The sequence below is a fragment of the Lonchura striata genome, chromosome 13, assembly GCF_050655825.1.
Source record: "Lonchura striata isolate lonStrDom1 chromosome 13, ASM5065582v1, whole genome shotgun sequence".
Taxonomy (NCBI): Eukaryota; Metazoa; Chordata; class Aves; order Passeriformes; family Estrildidae; genus Lonchura; species Lonchura striata.
In genome coordinates, this window is record NC_140715.1 from 4,567,191 (window position 1) to 4,588,235 (window position 21,045).

A 21,045-nucleotide genomic window follows, 5' to 3' on the forward strand; every position below is an offset into this window, starting at 1 on the left:
GCCGCCACCGCCGACAGCAAGAGCAGACTCACTTGCTTAACGACAGGGAGGAACCCTTATGATTGCACTAGCAATATCCATGCGATATTGCATTGTAGCTGCAAGAGACATGGAAACAAGTATTACACCTTATCAAAGATTTTTTCACACTCTGGTTTCAGATGGCACAAAAATCAGAAAGGAAATATGTGCTCCTAAAATACAAATTGTTTTCCTCATGCACATTCAAAGAATTGAAGCCAAAATTTATAAATAAGATTGCTGAGATAATTGACAATTGTTCCTGTGGTGGCTCAGATACTGTTTGCTCATCAACTGTGCAAAACCCATGTAAATCAAAAGGACGTTTTTGCAGTATTTAACACTTGCTGAGAAATATGAAGCCCAGAAACGGTGATTCTGCTCTCAGATAAATGACAAAGTGCATACAAATGGCAGAGACTAAGAAAGTGCAAAGCAGTACAGACTCTGTCTTGTGTCTGTCCTTAGAATGACTCTCCTTTCATACAAAAAATCTTCTGTACTTTTGGTGGAAACTCAATAAAAAGGGCCTGCCACAATTCTTGATTTAATATTTCCATTATTTTGATTTTCCTAACCTTTACGCAAAAGTCCCAACATCTCCCCAGTACATTATGGGACTGCAAAATCAGCCAAATGGTTTTCAATTAATTCTGAAGATTCATATACAAACCTCAAACTTCCATCTGACCCCATCAGAGAGGGGGAGATATTTCAGTACTGTGATTTTATGGTGCTTCACCTCAAGACAGCCTTAAAAATTCTTTCCCATGGAAACACACTGAGGCCTCAAGGTGCAAGTTAGGCAAGCTGCAGGAATATTAAAGGACTATGAGGTCCCTCTGACTGGACTAAATGACTTTACTAAGCAACAGAACAACAGAAATCCTTGGTACTTACAATAGCAAAGAAGCTAAACAAAATACCTCCCACTGCCATCCATGGGGCCAATCATTGGCTACTGTGACACGTCAGGGCCTGAGCAGTGCAGGAAATCACAGACAGCAGCACGTAGCCGTGTAATCCTCAGAGACACAAGAAGAATCCCCAGGGAAGTGGAATTGGACAGCAACATTTTACAGCTACCCACTTGAGTTAAACAATTTTTCATTTTCCTCACAAACAACATTCTGTCTTCATTTGGTTCTCAATGGAAGTTACTATTTCCTGCACGGCAGCACTCACGAGGGGGAAAGAAACATGAACCATGGCCTGCCAGGAAACAGAGCTTGAACTGAGACCCAAGGTGGAAAATGTAATTACCACATTCATGAACTCTTTATCAAGCTATGCACTTCCTCTCTTATCACATGCACAGATCCACAAAAATGTGGCTTCTCCTAAGGTCATTTTTACATCTCCTAACATATGACAAAATTAGAACAGAGATGAACCCCCTTCACAGGTCCTCATTGCACATCAGCTGTAATGACATGTCAAGAAAAGAAAAAAGGAACCCACACAAGCATTGCAGGTATACAATAGGAGTTCTTTCAGAGAAGCTCACCAGGAGGAAATCTCAGCCTTTTCTGTGGGCAAGGAAATTCATCCCTGAGAGCACCTGGAACCCACTGAGGTCTCAGGCTGGAAGTGTGACCTTGAAATCTTCTTCTGGACTACAAGTGTGACTTGACTGCATCAAACACTCAAGAGCTTCACCAGCTTTCCTGGCCTGGTCATGCCCCACAGATTTGAAGGCCTCGATTTAAAGGCCTAACAGAGTTTGAAGGCCTAACAAAGTTTAAAAGGCCTAACTAAGTTTAAAACACCAAACTAATTTTAAAGGCCTAACAGATTTTGAAGGCCTAACTAACTTTGAAGGCCTAACTAAGTTGAAAGGCCAAACTTTGAAGGCCTAACTAAGTTTAAAGGCCTAAGTAACTTTCAAGGCCTACCTTGTGTCAGCTGTAGCAAGTACATAAGAAACACATATAATATACATAGGTAAGACTCTCCAAGTAATTTCTTTGAAGAAAAAGCAAGGAAAAATGCACAGAACCATAACTATGTGATCCATTTGACACCTAGGAAATACTGAATATCCACACCAACCCATTAGATTTTTCAGCAGCTCTTTCACCTGCCCTGTCTCTGTGCAGGCAGAATGCTCAGACATCACCCAACAGGGACCCCTTTGCAGACAGACACCAGTGGAAGAAGTTTTCCACACAACTTCTCCTTATGGAGAACAGAGATCACAACACAGTTCCACCCATATGGACTCTGCTCATCACTGATACTTGAAGAAATGTAACATGTTCTAACAGGCATAAGCAATAGGCAACTCAGTTAAAGACTCAGGTCACAATCAACTCAAAGACATCATCATTCTTCCTAAGCACATGGACATTCTAGAACATATGTCACTCTGCAACCATTAATGTGATGTTTATGTCCACATCCAAGAGCTACCGCTCACAGGGAAGAGGTGTATCAGACATGACAGAAGATAAAATTAATGACTTTCTGACACATGCTTCAAATAAAAAGCCCCAAACCCACACTCTGCAGGTAAATTCAACTCTCCCATTCCTGCAATCTTACCAATTTCACTACCAACAAACTATCAGCAGTAACATCATACAAGCAAGAGCCATTAATAACATCTGAAGGTCTGCTCAAGGCTTGGGAAAGCTTAGCACAACCACAATGAAATTCTACCTCATAACTTAACAAGGACATATAGCTGGAGAAATGACATTTCCCACAGCATTTCTTAGACACAGAACCCCTGAAGCATGCACTTTCCTGGGCATTGCTTGCAGACAAATTCATTGGAGGATTGCCATCCTCCTCTGGACACAGGAAAAGGGCACTTGGTATAAGTGGCACAGGCCTTGGCACTAGGCATGACATGAAGGCACACCCAGATTACTGGATCATTGAACCCACCTTTGTCTGCTTAGGGGCCAGTCTCTCCCTGTCAAGTAAGATCAGTGATTTTATTTTCAGATAAAGTTTCAGACACACGCAGGCCCACCTTTACCTGGTCATGAAAAACAAGTCAGCAGATTAACTATTATTCACACAGAGTAGCCCATTACAGGAAAGCAAATGTATGAATCCACATTTTGATCATTTCTAATCTGAGCATATTCATTTTGTGTAGTCCAGCAATGGACCATTGAAGTTAAAGAAACACCCGCTGTCTCTCCAGCAGTACTTCCTCCCTCCACTGCACCTGCAAGAGTCTCTTCAAACTCATTACAGATTGTATGGTTTATTGTCATTAGCAAATGTACTCCATTGCAAGAAAAGTTGCAGAGACAATCTACAATGGCTACAATCTACAATATTTGACTTCTTAACGTGTGCACCTGAGAAATAAGACAAATTCTTCCATTAAAAATTGAAGGAAACACATGTATCAATGACTTTCCCTGTCGTGTTGTAAAAATGAAAGGCACATATGGGACAGCCAAGCAAATGTAAGAGCTGAGATCAAATATTATCGGATACAAAGGCCCAGTTTGAGATCAGTACAAACAACAAGACAATAAGATAACAGCTGAAGAAATGAAGGGATCATGCTCCCCTGGATTACAGCTCTTGGAGGAAATACATAATCTAAATATTAAAAGTAGGGATGTAATGAATTTCCTTATTGCAAAGCTCCCATTGTGACATTTCAGATTGGAATATACAAGGCTATTTATTAAATACATTCCATTAACCTGTAAATACCCCACGGCTCTCAATAGAACTGCAGTAATATCTGTTAAGACACACATATTGGGAGGGAGCAAATTGCATTACATTATACTAGAAATGGACACTGAAATCTTGTATCCATTAGCAGTCTTTCACACACATGAAAAGTAAATTTTAAGGAATTTTGAGATTTTAGAGGAGCTAAGATTTTATTTAGAAATAAGCCTTAATAGATTTAATTAAAATAAATTAGTAGGTCTTGATGAAGTTAGGAGTTAATAGTTAATTAAGAATTGATTGCTTGTCAGCACAAATATTTATTTAGCTGGGTTTATAATCAAGAATATAGAAACTGACAAAGAGCTTTTAGGAACATAAGACAATTGTGGGCCTCCTCTTTTCTGAAACCAATTGAAGACAAGGAATGGGAGTTCTACCAAGAGTTCATTTGACGTATTTGGATTGAAAAGGTAGAAAGGTCAGAACGAGGAAGACTTCATTTACTTTCTCATTTTGGGACCGCTGACCCATTTCAAGGGACAAACTACGCATGCTTAATAGCTTTTGGAGTGATTAGCATACAAAGCGGGGAAGGGGATGTAACAAAATGATGAATATGTATTTGTATTTTGTGTATTCAATACTTGTATGGATAAAAAGGCTCTGTAGTCACCTGGAAGGTGCGGTGTGTATTTGGGAGCTATCTCACACACTACCCGGCGTCGAATAAACATACACATTCTAACTTTAAACTGTTAGAGAGTTTTTGTTCGTCACAGTTGGATATCGGTACTAGAACAATCTCAATTTTTTTTAATAAATCACACATAGCCCAGTATTTGCATCTCCTGAATCTAAAATCTTGTATATTGTTTCTTGACCTTGATACTTTGAAAGAGGGTTCCATCAAAAATGCCAGTTATTCAGACTGTTTCCCTTCAATATGCACCAGGACAGCCTATGGCCTTAAAACAGGTATCCTTGTAACTCTGTACGACGAGGAAAGAAATATTTGTCTGCCAAATATATCTCTGATACGAAGCACGAAGGAGGTGAAACACTACATGTCCATCAAAAGATACTGAGGAAGTGAGGATAATATAATATAGAAACAAGTTAATGTCAAAAAATTACGCCAAGAGCAGTCTCCCTTATCCTGCATCCCTCACAAGTTGAAAAACTCAGACCCGACCGCATGTCCATCATGGTGCAGCAAGAAGCCCCGCAATCAGCACGTCCCTAAAAGATACTTTTCCATCCTTGTCAGCAAACATTGATCTGAAGGACAGAGAAAAGCCAGAAAAGAGTAGAGAAGCAACAGAATAAGGAATAGTGGAGAAAAAAAGCTTGGCAAGACACCTGAATCAGCAAAGAATGAAAACTACAATTTGCTACTAATACAACCTATCCATTCACAACAGCTTATACCGAAACGCTCATGGGTATTTCACATTTCACGGCACAGAAACTACTTAGTGCCTGATGAAACCACAAACACTCACGAATTCCTAGCCAACATCTACGCCAATATATGTACGTTCAGACTGAATCTGAAACCAGTGCGTGGAGCCTTCCTCCACCTCACACTGCAAGAACCACAAGAAAATCCGTCACCGAAGCTATGCCTTACTTGTCAGAATACTTCCCTACTAAGGACAGAGACCGGAGGGGAAAAGGACAGGGAAGTAGGAGGAGGAAGGGCCACGGACAGAATTCGACCCGAGAAACTCACCAAGGGTGCCGTGGGATCCATGGGGAGGGCGCTGGCAGGATCGTGGTCCCCGAGCAGCGGCGCGGGCTCGTCGGGCGGCGGCCGGGCCGGGAGGGTGTCGCAGCAGCTGCCGGCCGAGAAGCGCAGCTGCCTCTTGCGCGAGTCGGCCGTGAGCGACACCTCGTGCGAGTAGGACTGGAGGAAGGCGCGCACGCCGTCGATGCCCACGAAGTGCGACACGGGCACGCCGCGCAGGGCGCCGCTGTCCGCCGGCAGCAGCTGCTGGCGGCGCCAGCGCCGCAGGCGCAGCGCCAGCAGCAGCAGCAGGAAGGCCACGAAGAGGCACGACACGGCGGCCACGGCCAGCACGAGCCAGCGCGTCAGGCTGGCGGCCGGCTCGCCCGGCGCCGCCGCCTCGTCGGCCGCGCTGCCCAGCTCGGCCAGCAGCTCGGCCACGCTCTCGGCCAGCACCACGCTCAGCGTGGCCGTGGCCGACAGCGCCGGCCGCCCGTGGTCCTTCACCAGCACCACCAGGCTGTGGCGCGCCGCGTCGCGGGCCAGCGGCGAGCGCGCCGTGCGCACCTCGCCGCTGTGCAGCCCCACGCGGAACAGCCCCGGCTCCGTGGCCTTGGCCAGCTCGTAGGACAGCCACGCGTTCTGCCCCGCGTCCGCGTCCACCGCCACCACCTTGGCCACCAGCGCGCCGGCCTCCGACCAGCGCGGCGCCAGCTCCACGCCCGACCACGCGGCGCCCGAGCCCAGAGCTGCCGCCGCCGGCGGGTACAGCACCTGCGGCGCGTTGTCGTTCTCGTCCATGATCTGCAGCCGCACCGACACATTGCTGCCCAGCGCCGGCGCGCCGCCGTCCTCCGCACGCACCCACAGCTGCAGCTCGCGCAGCTGCTCGTAGTCGAAGGAGCGCAGCGCGTACAGCGCGCCCGTCTCCGCCTGCACCGACACGAACGACGACAGCGGCGCGCCCCGCACCCGCCCCTCCGCCAGCCGGTAGCGCACGCGCGCGTTCTGCCCCCAGTCCGCGTCCGTGGCGCGCACCCTCAGCACCAGCGCGCCCGCCGCGTTGTTCTCCGCCAGCCGCGCGCTGTAGCGCTCCTCCGCGAACACCGGCGCGTTGTCGTTCACGTCCAGCACCCGCAGCGCCAGCACCGCGCTGCTCTGCAGCGCCGGCGACCCGCCGTCGGCCGCCCGCACCGTCACGTTGTACTCTGACACCTGCTCCCGGTCCAGCTCTCTCGCTGTCACCACACTGTAATAATTGCCTTTCGAGCTCTGCAGCCGGAACGGGACATCCTCATCCAGCGAGCAGTGCATCTCTCCGTTGGTCCCCGAGTCCAGATCCTGCACATGCAACAGGGCAACCACCGTCCCCGTTGGGGCGTCTTCGGAAATCGCGCTCAGTGCTGATTGCACCAAAATCTCGGGCGCATTGTCGTTGACATCTGTCACTGTAATAATAACTTTCGTTATGTCAAAAAGCTCACCTCCGTCATGTGCCTGAACCTCAAGTTCATGGGAGGAGATTTCCTCGAAGTCCAAATAATTTTTCAGCATTATTTTTCCTGACACAGAATCCAGGTGGAAAAGATCAGACGCCTGGGCTGAAATTTTATGGAAGCTGTATTTCACGAGCCCGTTCAGACCCTCATCGGCGTCCGTTGCCGTGACGGTGACGAGGACGGAGCCCACGGGCACGTCCTCGGGCACACGCACCGTGTACTCCGCCTGGCTGAACACGGGCGCGTTGTCGTTCGCGTCCAGCACCGTCACGCGGATCCGAGCCGTGCCCGTCCGTGCCGGATCGCCGCCGTCCATCGCCCTCAGCACCAGCTCGTGAAACGCCGCCTCCTCCCGGTCCAGCGCCTTCGCCAGCACCAGCTCGGGACGCTGATCGCCGCCAGGGCCCGCCTGCACGGCCAGCGAGAAGTGCTCGTCGCCGCTCAGCTCGTAGCTCTGCAGGGAATTCCGGCCCGCATCCGGGTCTCGTGCTTCTCGGAGGGGAAACCTCGATCCCGGAGCTGTCATCTCGTTCACTCTTAATTCTTTTTCCGTCTCTCTGAAGCTGGGGTCGTTGTCGTTAACGTCTCTGATTTCCACTTCTATTTCATAGAACTTCATTTTCCCCTCTACTATCAGCTCACAGCGCAGCACGCATTGCTGCACACTCTCGCACAGCTGCTCTCTGTCGATCCTCTCTGCCGTCACTAAATGTCCCGTCTTCCCGTGCACAGCAAAATACTGCGTCCTACCCTTGGAGACAACGCGGACGGCATTATCGCGGATCTCCGGCAGCTGCAGCCCCAGGTCCTTGGCCACGTCGCCCACGAACGAGCCCTTGGGCATCTCCTCGGGCACGGAGTAGCGCAGCTGCCCCCACGCCGCCTCCCACGCTGCCAGCAGCACGGCCCAGAGCAGAGCTCGCTGCCGCCGGCCCCAACGCCTCCCCGCCGTGCACATCTCCGCAGCGGCACCGCCTGAACTGCAAACACGTCGGCTGCTCCCTGCCGGTCACTCCGCCGATCCCGCTCCCGTTCTGCTCTCCACTCGCTTCTTCCGGCACCGCCGCCTCTCCGCAGCACGGTTCCGCACCACAGGGACGACCGCAGACCGCTCGGTAGCCGAGCTTAATACGGAGCGAGAGACCGAGCGGATCCGCAGCGGGCGGGGCTGCGGCGCTCCGAGCTCCTCTCGCTCCTCTCGGTCAGCAGCGGCGCCCGCAGCCTCCTCCCGGCACTGCAGGCACCGAGCGCTGCGGGAAGGAGACATTTGCCGCACATACCTCCCGCTTTTCTCCAGCCGATCTCCTCTTCTATGCTCGAACACATCACGATCGTGAGGAAAGCAGAGGTGTCTCGTGAGCGGGGAGTTTTTAACTCACAGAAAAATATTATTTGCTGCCGGCAATATAGGTAAATATCTTGTCTGATTCTATTGTGTAGAAAAGTCTTAGTCCTATCCTATCAGTCTAAAAACACGAGCTGATTCCCTGCTTCTTGAACGACTCGTAGGACAAAAACCAAACAAAAGAGCCTTACAGATACACAATGCGATGATCAAACACAAAACTGTGCCCGCAGGGGTAGCGGAGATATCAGGTTCATTCACCCAACGGCAGAAACCTTGCTTTAAATTCTCCAATTCATACAGGAGACGGTCTAAATTAATTACTGCATAATGCACTATGGCTGACTAAAAAGAGGAGTTTAAAGCCGGAAGAAGGTGGGGCCTAACACAGGCCCTTACAACTGCTATGAGAAAACTCAGGCACCTGCCAGGTGCTCTGGGATGTCTCACTATAGGACATTCATGGGGACAGAGGACAGGAGGAGAAGCCCTGGATACTCAAAGATCACTATCTCCCATCCCCCGATTTCAGAATGTAGGTTCCTGGAGCACTTTTCACTGCGTGTACTACAGCTAACATAGAATCAGGAAGTATCTGCAATGAATCTTGCCAGAATAAGCAAAATAAATACAAGCTTACATTTAGTAAGTCGTTCTGTAGTGACAAGAAAGGGCTTTCATTTTCTCAAAACCCAAGGCGAAAGGAGCTTAAGCTTGTTAGTAAAGCATTAATCTAATTCTTTATTATTCACTTTGGTAATATAGATTTTCAAGAAATAACTGTAGAATAGAAATAGAAGAGCTGCATGACCTAAAGAGCGGGGACCATGGATAAATGTACAAATGGACTTCATTCAAGTACTTAAATCGTCATTTTGGCAGATTCTTTGACATTTGATGAATGTTTTCCCATTCTCACTGGTCTATTCTTGTAAAAACCGATGTAACAACTATTGAAATAAAAAAATGGAGGACAATTTAAGCAAGATACAAAATATGCTCTCTTTCTGTAAAAATCATATAGAAAGAAAAGCAGATCTTTTTTCTTTCTTTTTTTTCTTTTTCTTTTTTTTTTTTTTTTTTTTTGGCACTTTCCTTCTACTTGTGAATGAAAGAAACATCAGGAATGTCAAAAAAAAAAGAAAAAAAAAGATTGAAGTATCACGCAGAATGTGAAAACACTGTTAACAACAGCTAAATGCTCCTTCTTCTTTTCCCATTCCTGTTATTTCGATAGCAGAATTCCCACAGAATTGGCGATATACTCTTTCACAATTGTATTTCACCCGACTTTCGCACCTGGTGGATTGCCTGACACAGTCCATTGACATAATCCCACTCTCAGATTGCCTTTATGAGTATAATAATGAAAAGGAAGAATTACCACGAGGGTTTGCAACCTGCCTTCCACTGGAATCCATATGTGCATCATACAGAAAAAAAAAAAAATTATCAGGAAAGAAAAATCCCCAGGATCAAGTGTCAATTTTGTTTTTCCCAAGTCCATCCTACAGATTAAGCACATCTCCATCTATAGAGTAAGATTTGTCTTTACCAGGACTACTAATACAATTTAACACAACATGAAACTTTTAGAAAACTTATATTAGAACATGAAAACGACACCACAGAAAAACCAAAACTGCCGCAACTAAATGCTTACTCTTCGAGGGGAGAGTGACTCAGCTTTATCATCACGTCACGCAGAGACATAGCACCATACCTCACGTATAAAACGCGGCGGAAATGAGAGGAAGAAAGGACGAAATCGCCCGAGGACAACAGTAGCAAAATGCAGATTTACAGACCTGAGGTGCATCGGGGCCGGTGGGCACCACTCCCTCGACGGCACTGCTGTTCAGGCTCGGCTTCTCGCAGGAATCGCCGCCCAGAAGCTCCTCCGCCGACAGGACGGGCACCGGCGGCGGCGGCGGCGGCCAAGCGGCCTCGGGCACGGCGCGGGCCGGCGCCGCCACGCACAGGTTGTAGGAGTAGGGCAAGGTGCCCTCGCAGAAGTCGGCCGGGAAGGCGGCGCCGGCCACCGAGAAGCGCTGCGTGCCCAGGCAGCGCAGCACGGCGGGCGGCCCGGCCCGGCGCAGCCGCGCCAGCACGGCCAGCGCCACGCTCAGCACCAAGAGCGCCGAGAGCAGCGCCAGCGCCAGCACCAGGTAGAACTGCAGCTCGGCCGCCGCCGCCGCCGCCTCGGCGCCCGCCGCCCGCTCGCTCAGCTCCGGCAGCGCCTCCTGCAAGCTCTCGGCCAGCACCACGTGCAGCGTGGCCGTGGCCGACAGCGCCGGCTGCCCGTGGTCCTTCACCACGGCCACCACTCGCTGCTTGGCCGCGTCCCGCTCGGACACGGCCCGCGCCGTGCGCACCTCGCCGCTGTGCAGCCCCACGCGGAACAGCGCCGGCTCCGACGCCTGCACCAGCTCGTAGGACAGCCACGCGTTGCGCCCCGCGTCCGCGTCCACCGCCACCACCTTGGCCACCAGGTAGCCGGCCTCGGCGGAACGCGGCACCACCTCGAAAGGAGGCGGCGCCCCTGCCGCCGCCTCGCCCGCCGCCGCCGCCGCCGCGGGCCACAGCACCCGGGGCGCGTTGTCGTTGCGGTCCAGCACGAAGACGCGCACCGTGGCCGTGGAGCTGCGCGCCGGCGAGCCGCCGTCCTGCGCCCGCACCGCCAGCGTGAACTCGCGGCACTGCTCGTAGTCCAAGGAGCGCTGCGCGTACAGCGCGCCGCTCCGCGCCTCCACCGACACGAGCGGCGCCGCGCCCGCCGCGCCCGCGCTGCCGCCCGCCAGCCAGTAGCTCACGCGCCCGTTGGCGCCCGCGTCCGCGTCCCGCGCCTGCACGCGCAGCACCAGCGCGCCCGCCGCGTTGTTCTCCGCCACGTACGCGCTGTACGCCGCCTCCTCGAACACCGGCGCGTTGTCGTTCACGTCCGACACCTCCAGCACCAGCTCCGTGCTGCTCCACAGCGCCGGCCTGCCCCGGTCCCGGGCCACCACCGTCACGCGGTGCTCGGACGCCTGCTCTCGGTCCAGCGCGCCCGCCGTCACCACTTTGTACGAGCCGCCCGATGACGCCACGATCGACAGCGGCGCCTCTCCCGACAGCTCGCACGACACCTGGCCGTTCTCGCCCGAGTCCAGATCGTGTACGTTCAGCAGGGCCACCACGGTGCCGGCAGGTGCGTCCTCAGGCACCGGGCTCGAGAGCGACAGAATTGTGATCTCAGGGGGATTGTCATTCACGTCCAGAACCTCCACCTCCACCTTGCAGTGTGCCACCAAACCGCCGCCATCTGTCGCCTCCACAGCCAGGCTAAACGTGCTCGTGTCCTCGAAGTCCAGCGCCTCTTGAAGTGTGATCATCCCTCTGTGGCCATCCACCACGAATTTCTGAAGCACCTTGTCCGGCATCTCTCCGAAGCCGTATGTAATGTGTGCGTTGGTGCCTGCATCGGCGTCTGAGGCCGACACATTCAGCACTATTGTTCCAGGAGGCGTGTCCTCACGCAGGCTGACGCGGTACCCGTCCTGCGCGAACACGGGTGGGTTGTCATTGGCGTCGGTGACGTTGATCCAGAGCTCGGCGGTGCCAGTCCGAGGTGGGTCTCCCCCATCCAGTGCTGTCAGCAGCAGCCGCAGGCTAGGCTCGCTCTCCCGGTCAAGTGAGTGGCGCAGCACCAGCTCTGCGGATTTGCTGCCGTCTTGGCTCTCCTTCACCTCCACCGTGAAGTACCCGTTAGCCTCCACCTCGTAGCCTTGCAGCGAATTACTTCCCACGTCAGGATCCTCGGCTATGCCCAAGTAAAATCGGGCACCGGGTGAAGTAAGTTCGTTTATCTCTAGCTGAAATTTGTTTCGCAGAAAGCGTGGTGAGTTGTCATTCACATCCTCGATCGCCACTTCAACGTGGAAAATGTTCAGCGGGCTCTGCATCAGCACCTCGAAGCTGACGGAGCAGGTCGGCGACGCACCGCACATCTGCTCCCGGTCCAGCCTCTCGTTCACGTACAGGTTCCCGTTCTCCTCAGTCACCGTGAAGTATTGCAGCTGCTTCTTGCCGGCAGACGCCACCTGCAGCTTGCGCGCCGGCAGCTCGTCCGCGCTGAGCCCCAGGTCCCGCGCCAGCGGCCCCACGAGCGAGCCTCTGCCCAGCTCCTCGGGGATGGCGTAGCGGAGCCGCTCGGCCGCCGCCCGGCCCCACACGCACAGCAGCACCGCGGCCAGCAGCGCTCGCCCGCCGCCCGGCCCGCGCCTCTGCCGCCGCCTCACCGCCATTCTCTGCCGCCGGCGCTCGCCGCGCTCCTGCCTCCCGCCGCTGCCCCGCTTCCCTTGCAGCCGCTCTCGCCACGCAGCGCAGGGGCCGCCGCAGCGCAGCCAGCCCGCTCGGGCCGCCTCTCCCCGCCTCTCGCCGCCGCCGCCGCTGCTGCCGGTGGCGGTGCCGCTGCCGCTGCGGCCGGCGCCGGGCGAGCGAGCAGCCTGCGGGGGCAGGACGCTGCGGCGGCGGCGGCGGCGGCTCCAGCGCCGCTCGGCGGCGGCCAACAGCGGCACCCGGAGGCGCCGCCGCGCCACTGCAGCCGCCGGACGGCCGCGCTCAAGGGGGCCCGGCTTGGGCGGGGCCCGGCGGCGGCACCGGGGCCGGGTTCCGCCGCCACCGCCGACAGCAAGAGCAGACCCACTTGCTTAACGACAGGGAGGAACCCTTATGATTGCACTAGCAATATCCATGCGATATTGCATTGTAGCTGCAAGAGACATGGAAACAAGTATTACACCTTATCAAAGATTTTTTCACACTCTGGTTTCAGATGGCACAAAAATCAGAAAGGAAATATGTGCTCCTAAAATACAAATTGTTTTCCTCATGCACATTCAAAGAATTGAAGCCAAAATTTATAAATAAGATTGCTGAGATAATTGACAATTGTTCCTGTGGTGGCTCAGATACTGTTTGCTCATCAACTGTGCAAAACCCATGTAAATCAAAAGGACGTTTTTGCAGTATTTAACACTTGCTGAGAAATATGAAGCCCAGAAACGGTGATTCTGCTCTCAGATAAATGACAAAGTGCATACAAATGGCAGAGACTAAGAAAGTGCAAAGCAGTACAGACTCTGTCTTGTGTCTGTCCTTAGAATGACTCTCCTTTCATACAAAAAATCTTCTGTACTTTTGGTGGAAACTCAATAAAAAGGGCCTGCCACAATTCTTGATTTAATATTTCCATTATTTTGATTTTCCTAACCTTTACGCAAAAGTCCCAACATCTCCCCAGTACATTATGGGACTGCAAAATCAGCCAAATGGTTTTCAATTAATTCTGAAGATTCATATACAAACCTCAAACTTCCATCTGACCCCATCAGAGAGGGGGAGATATTTCAGTACTGTGATTTTATGGTGCTTCACCTCAAGACAGCCTTAAAAATTCTTTCCCATGGAAACACACTGAGGCCTCAAGGTGCAAGTTAGGCAAGCTGCAGGAATATTAAAGGACTATGAGGTCCCTCTGACTGGACTAAATGACTTTACTAAGCAACAGAACAACAGAAATCCTTGGTACTTACAATAGCAAAGAAGCTAAACAAAATACCTCCCACTGCCATCCATGGGGCCAATCATTGGCTACTGTGACACGTCAGGGCCTGAGCAGTGCAGGAAATCACAGACAGCAGCACGTAGCCGTGTAATCCTCAGAGACACAAGAAGAATCCCCAGGGAAGTGGAATTGGACAGCAACATTTTACAGCTACCCACTTGAGTTAAACAATTTTTCATTTTCCTCACAAACAACATTCTGTCTTCATTTGGTTCTCAATGGAAGTTACTATTTCCTGCACGGCAGCACTCACGAGGGGGAAAGAAACATGAACCATGGCCTGCCAGGAAACAGAGCTTGAACTGAGACCCAAGGTGGAAAATGTAATTACCACATTCATGAACTCTTTATCAAGCTATGCACTTCCTCTCTTATCACATGCACAGATCCACAAAAATGTGGCTTCTCCTAAGGTCATTTTTACATCTCCTAACATATGACAAAATTAGAACAGAGATGAACCCCCTTCACAGGTCCTCATTGCACATCAGCTGTAATGACATGTCAAGAAAAGAAAAAAGGAACCCACACAAGCATTGCAGGTATACAATAGGAGTTCTTTCAGAGAAGCTCACCAGGAGGAAATCTCAGCCTTTTCTGTGGGCAAGGAAATTCATCCCTGAGAGCACCTGGAACCCACTGAGGTCTCAGGCTGGAAGTGTGACCTTGAAATCTTCTTCTGGACTACAAGTGTGACTTGACTGCATCAAACACTCAAGAGCTTCACCAGCTTTCCTGGCCTGGTCATGCCCCACAGATTTGAAGGCCTCGATTTAAAGGCCTAACAGAGTTTGAAGGCCTAACAAAGTTTAAAAGGCCTAACTAAGTTTAAAACACCAAACTAATTTTAAAGGCCTAACAGATTTTGAAGGCCTAACTAACTTTGAAGGCCTAACTAAGTTGAAAGGCCAAACTTTGAAGGCCTAACTAAGTTTAAAGGCCTAAGTAACTTTCAAGGCCTACCTTGTGTCAGCTGTAGCAAGTACATAAGAAACACATATAATATACATAGGTAAGACTCTCCAAGTAATTTCTTTGAAGAAAAAGCAAGGAAAAATGCACAGAACCATAACTATGTGATCCATTTGACACCTAGGAAATACTGAATATCCACACCAACCCATTAGATTTTTCAGCAGCTCTTTCACCTGCCCTGTCTCTGTGCAGGCAGAATGCTCAGACATCACCCAACAGGGACCCCTTTGCAGACAGACACCAGTGGAAGAAGTTTTCCACACAACTTCTCCTTATGGAGAACAGAGATCACAACACAGTTCCACCCATATGGACTCTGCTCATCACTGATACTTGAAGAAATGTAACATGTTCTAACAGGCATAAGCAATAGGCAACTCAGTTAAAGACTCAGGTCACAATCAACTCAAAGACATCATCATTCTTCCTAAGCACATGGACATTCTAGAACATATGTCACTCTGCAACCATTAATGTGATGTTTATGTCCACATCCAAGAGCTACCGCTCACAGGGAAGAGGTGTATCAGACATGACAGAAGATAAAATTAATGACTTTCTGACACATGCTTCAAATAAAAAGCCCCAAACCCACACTCTGCAGGTAAATTCAACTCTCCCATTCCTGCAATCTTACCAATTTCACTACCAACAAACTATCAGCAGTAACATCATACAAGCAAGAGCCATTAATAACATCTGAAGGTCTGCTCAAGGCTTGGGAAAGCTTAGCACAACCACAATGAAATTCTACCTCATAACTTAACAAGGACATATAGCTGGAGAAATGACATTTCCCACAGCATTTCTTAGACACAGAACCCCTGAAGCATGCACTTTCCTGGGCATTGCTTGCAGACAAATTCATTGGAGGATTGCCATCCTCCTCTGGACACAGGAAAAGGGCACTTGGTATAAGTGGCACAGGCCTTGGCACTAGGCATGACATGAAGGCACACCCAGATTACTGGATCATTGAACCCACCTTTGTCTGCTTAGGGGCCAGTCTCTCCCTGTCAAGTAAGATCAGTGATTTTATTTTCAGATAAAGTTTCAGACACACGCAGGCCCACCTTTACCTGGTCATGAAAAACAAGTCAGCAGATTAACTATTATTCACACAGAGTAGCCCATTACAGGAAAGCAAATGTATGAATCCACATTTTGATCATTTCTAATCTGAGCATATTCATTTTGTGTAGTCCAGCAATGGACCATTGAAGTTAAAGAAACACCCGCTGTCTCTCCAGCAGTACTTCCTCCCTCCACTGCACCTGCAAGAGTCTCTTCAAACTCATTACAGATTGTATGGTTTATTGTCATTAGCAAATGTACTCCATTGCAAGAAAAGTTGCAGAGACAATCTACAATGGCTACAATCTACAATATTTGACTTCTTAACGTGTGCACCTGAGAAATAAGACAAATTCTTCCATTAAAAATTGAAGGAAACACATGTATCAATGACTTTCCCTGTCGTGTTGTAAAAATGAAAGGCACATATGGGACAGCCAAGCAAATGTAAGAGCTGAGATCAAATATTATCGGATACAAAGGCCCAGTTTGAGATCAGTACAAACAACAAGACAATAAGATAACAGCTGAAGAAATGAAGGGATCATGCTCCCCTGGATTACAGCTCTTGGAGGAAATACATAATCTAAATATTAAAAGTAGGGATGTAATGAATTTCCTTATTGCAAAGCTCCCATTGTGACATTTCAGATTGGAATATACAAGGCTATTTATTAAATACATTCCATTAACCTGTAAATACCCCACGGCTCTCAATAGAACTGCAGTAATATCTGTTAAGACACACATATTGGGAGGGAGCAAATTGCATTACATTATACTAGAAATGGACACTGAAATCTTGTATCCATTAGCAGTCTTTCACACACATGAAAAGTAAATTTTAAGGAATTTTGAGATTTTAGAGGAGCTAAGATTTTATTTAGAAATAAGCCTTAATAGATTTAATTAAAATAAATTAGTAGGTCTTGATGAAGTTAGGAGTTAATAGTTAATTAAGAATTGATTGCTTGTCAGCACAAATATTTATTTAGCTGGGTTTATAATCAAGAATATAGAAACTGACAAAGAGCTTTTAGGAACATAAGACAATTGTGGGCCTCCTCTTTTCTGAAACCAATTGAAGACAAGGAATGGGAGTTCTACCAAGAGTTCATTTGACGTATTTGGATTGAAAAGGTAGAAAGGTCAGAACGAGGAAGACTTCATTTACTTTCTCATTTTGGGACCGCTGACCCATTTCAAGGGACAAACTACGCATGCTTAATAGCTTTTGGAGTGATTAGCATACAAAGCGGGGAAGGGGATGTAACAAAATGATGAATATGTATTTGTATTTTGTGTATTCAATACTTGTATGGATAAAAAGGCTCTGTAGTCACCTGGAAGGTGCGGTGTGTATTTGGGAGCTATCTCACACACTACCCGGCGTCGAATAAACATACACATTCTAACTTTAAACTGTTAGAGAGTTTTTGTTCGTCACAGTTGGATATCGGTACTAGAACAATCTCAATTTTTTTTAATAAATCACACATAGCCCAGTATTTGCATCTCCTGAATCTAAAATCTTGTATATTGTTTCTTGACCTTGATACTTTGAAAGAGGGTTCCATCAAAAATGCCAGTTATTCAGACTGTTTCCCTTCAATATGCACCAGGACAGCCTATGGCCTTAAAACAGGTATCCTTGTAACTCTGTACGACGAGGAAAGAAATATTTGTCTGCCAAATATATCTCTGATACGAAGCACGAAGGAGGTGAAACACTACATGTCCATCAAAAGATACTGAGGAAGTGAGGATAATATAATATAGAAACAAGTTAATGTCAAAAAATTACGCCAAGAGCAGTCTCCCTTATCCTGCATCCCTCACAAGTTGAAAAACTCAGACCCGACCGCATGTCCATCATGGTGCAGCAAGAAGCCCCGCAATCAGCACGTCCCTAAAAGATACTTTTCCATCCTTGTCAGCAAACATTGATCTGAAGGACAGAGAAAAGCCAGAAAAGAGTAGAGAAGCAACAGAATAAGGAATAGTGGAGAAAAAAAGCTTGGCAAGACACCTGAATCAGCAAAGAATGAAAACTACAATTTGCTACTAATACAACCTATCCATTCACAACAGCTTATACCGAAACGCTCATGGGTATTTCACATTTCACGGCACAGAAACTACTTAGTGCCTGATGAAACCACAAACACTCACGAATTCCTAGCCAACATCTACGCCAATATATGTACGTTCAGACTGAATCTGAAACCAGTGCGTGGAGCCTTCCTCCACCTCACACTGCAAGAACCACAAGAAAATCCGTCACCGAAGCTATGCCTTACTTGTCAGAATACTTCCCTACTAAGGACAGAGACCGGAGGGGAAAAGGACAGGGAAGTAGGAGGAGGAAGGGCCACGGACAGAATTCGACCCGAGAAACTCACCAAGGGTGCCGTGGGATCCATGGGGAGGGCGCTGGCAGGATCGTGGTCCCCGAGCAGCGGCGCGGGCTCGTCGGGCGGCGGCCGGGCCGGGAGGGTGTCGCAGCAGCTGCCGGCCGAGAAGCGCAGCTGGCTCTTGCGCGAGTCGGCCGTGAGCGACACCTCGTGCGAGTAGGACTGGAGGAAGGCGCGCACGCCGTCGATGCCCACGAAGTGCGACACGGGCACGCCGCGCAGGGCGCCGCTGTCCGCCGGCAGCAGCTGCTGGCGGCGCCAGCGCCGCAGGCGCAGCGCCAGCAGCAGCAGCAGGAAGGCCACGAAGAGGCACGACACGGCGGCCACGGCCAGCACGAGCCAGCGCGTCAGGCTGGCGGCCGGCTCGCCCGGCGCCGCCGCCTCGTCGGCCGCGCTGCCCAGCTCGGCCAGCAGCTCGGCCACGCTCTCGGCCAGCACCACGCTCAGCGTGGCCGTGGCCGACAGCGCCGGCCGCCCGTGGTCCTTCACCAGCACCACCAGGCTGTGGCGCGCCGCGTCGCGGGCCAGCGGCGAGCGCGCCGTGCGCACCTCGCCGCTGTGCAGCCCCACGCGGAACAGCCCCGGCTCCGTGGCCTTGGCCAGCTCGTAGGACAGCCACGCGTTCTGCCCCGCGTCCGCGTCCACCGCCACCACCTTGGCCACCAGCGCGCCGGCCTCCGACCAGCGCGGCGCCAGCTCCACGCCCGACCACGCGGCGCCCGAGCCCAGAGCTGCCGCCGCCGGCGGGTACAGCACCTGCGGCGCGTTGTCGTTCTCGTCCACGATCTGCAGCCGCACCGACACGTTGCTGCCCAGCGCCGGCGCGCCGCCGTCCTCCGCACGCACCCACAGCTGCAGCTCGCGCAGCTGCTCGTAGTCGAAGGAGCGCAGCGCGTACAGCGCGCCCGTCTCCGCCTGCACCGACACGAACGACGACAGCGGCGCGCCCCGCACCCGCCCCTCCGCCAGCCGGTAGCGCACGCGCGCGTTCTGCCCCCAGTCCGCGTCCGTGGCGCGCACCCTCAGCACCAGCGCGCCCGCCGCGTTGTTCTCCGCCAGCCGCGCGCTGTAGCGCTCCTCCGCGAACACCGGCGCGTTGTCGTTCACGTCCAGCACCCGCAGCGCCAGCACCGCGCTGCTCTGCAGCGCCGGCGACCCGCCGTCGGCCGCCCGCACCGTCACGTTGTACTCTGACACCTGCTCCCGGTCCAGCTCTCTCGCTGTCACCACACTGTAATAATTGCCTTTCGAGCTCTGCAGCCGGAACGGGACATCCTCATCCAGCGAGCAGTGCATCTCTCCGTTGGTCCCCGAGTCCAGATCCTGCACATGCAACAGGGCAACCACCGTCCCCGTTGGGGCGTCTTCGGAAATCGCGCTCAGTGCTGATTGCACCAAAATCTCGGGCGCATTGTCGTTGACATCTGTCACTGTAATAATAACTTTCGTTATGTCAAAAAGCTCACCTCCGTCATGTGCCTGAACCTCAAGTTCATGGGAGGAGATTTCCTCGAAGTCCAAATAATTTTTCAGCATTATTTTTCCTGACACAGAATCCAGGTGGAAAAGATCAGACGCCTGGGCTGAAATTTTATGGAAGCTGTATTTCACGAGCCCGTTCAGACCCTCATCGGCGTCCGTTGCCGTGACGGTGACGAGGACGGAGCCCACGGGCACGTCCTCGGGCACACGCACCGTGTACTCCGCCTGGCTGAACACGGGCGCGTTGTCGTTCGCGTCCAGCACCGTCACGCGGATCCGAGCCGTGCCCGTCCGTGCCGGATCGCCGCCGTCCATCGCCCTCAGCACCAGCTCGTGAAACGCCGCCTCCTCCCGGTCCAGCGCCTTCGCCAGCACCAGCTCGGGACGCTGATCGCCGCCAGGGCCCGCCTGCACGGCCAGCGAGAAGTGCTCGTCGCCTCTCAGCTCGTAGCTCTGCAGGGAATTCCGGCCCGCATCCGGGTCTCGTGCTTCTCGGAGGGGAAACCTCGATCCCGGAGCTGTCATCTCGTTCACTCTTAATTCTTTTTCCGTCTCTCTGAAGCTGGGGTCGTTGTCGTTAACGTCTCTGATTTCCACTTCTATTTCATAGAACTTCATTTTCCCCTCTACTATCAGCTCACAGCGCAGCACGCATTGCTGCACACTCTCGCACAGCTGCTCTCTGTCGATCCTCTCTGCCGTCACTAAATGTCCCGTCTTCCCGTGCACAGCAAAATACTGCGTCCTACCCTTGGAGACAACGCGGACGGCATTATCGCGGATCTCCGGCAGCTGCAGCCCCAGGTCCTTGGCCACGTCGCCCACGAACGAGCCCTTGGGCATCTCCTCGGGCACGGAGTAGCGCAGCTGCCCCCACGCCGCCTCCCACGCTGCCAGCAGCACGGCCCAGAGCAGAGCTCGCTGCCGCCGGCCCCAGCGCCTCCCCGCCGCGCACATCTCCGCAGCGGCACCGCCTGAACTGCAAACACGTCGGCTGCTCCCTGCCGGTCACTCCGCCGATCCCGCTCCCGTTCTGCTCTCCACTCGCTTCTTCCGGCACCGCCGCCTCTCCGCAGCACGGTTCCGCACCACAGGGACGACCGCAGACCGCTCGGTAGCCGAGCTTAATACGGAGCGAGAGACCGAGCGGATCCGCAGCGGGCGGGGCTGCGGCGCTCCGAGCTCCTCTCGCTCCTCTCGGTCAGCAGCGGCGCCCGCAGCCTCCTCCCGGCACTGCAGGCACCGAGCGC

General features: G+C 51.7%; 3 pseudogenes; all 3 read right to left on the bottom strand.

Moving 5' to 3' along the window:
• Positions 1 to 107: 107 nt before the first annotated feature.
• Positions 108 to 8,159, bottom strand: LOC146766130 (protocadherin gamma-A10 pseudogene; annotated as a pseudogene).
• Positions 7,907 to 12,724, bottom strand: LOC146766131 (protocadherin gamma-B5 pseudogene; annotated as a pseudogene).
• Positions 12,725 to 12,907: 183 nt separating this feature from the next.
• LOC146766132 (protocadherin gamma-A10 pseudogene) lies at positions 12,908 to 20,998 on the bottom strand (annotated as a pseudogene).
• Between the last annotated feature and the right edge of the window lie 47 nt (positions 20,999 to 21,045).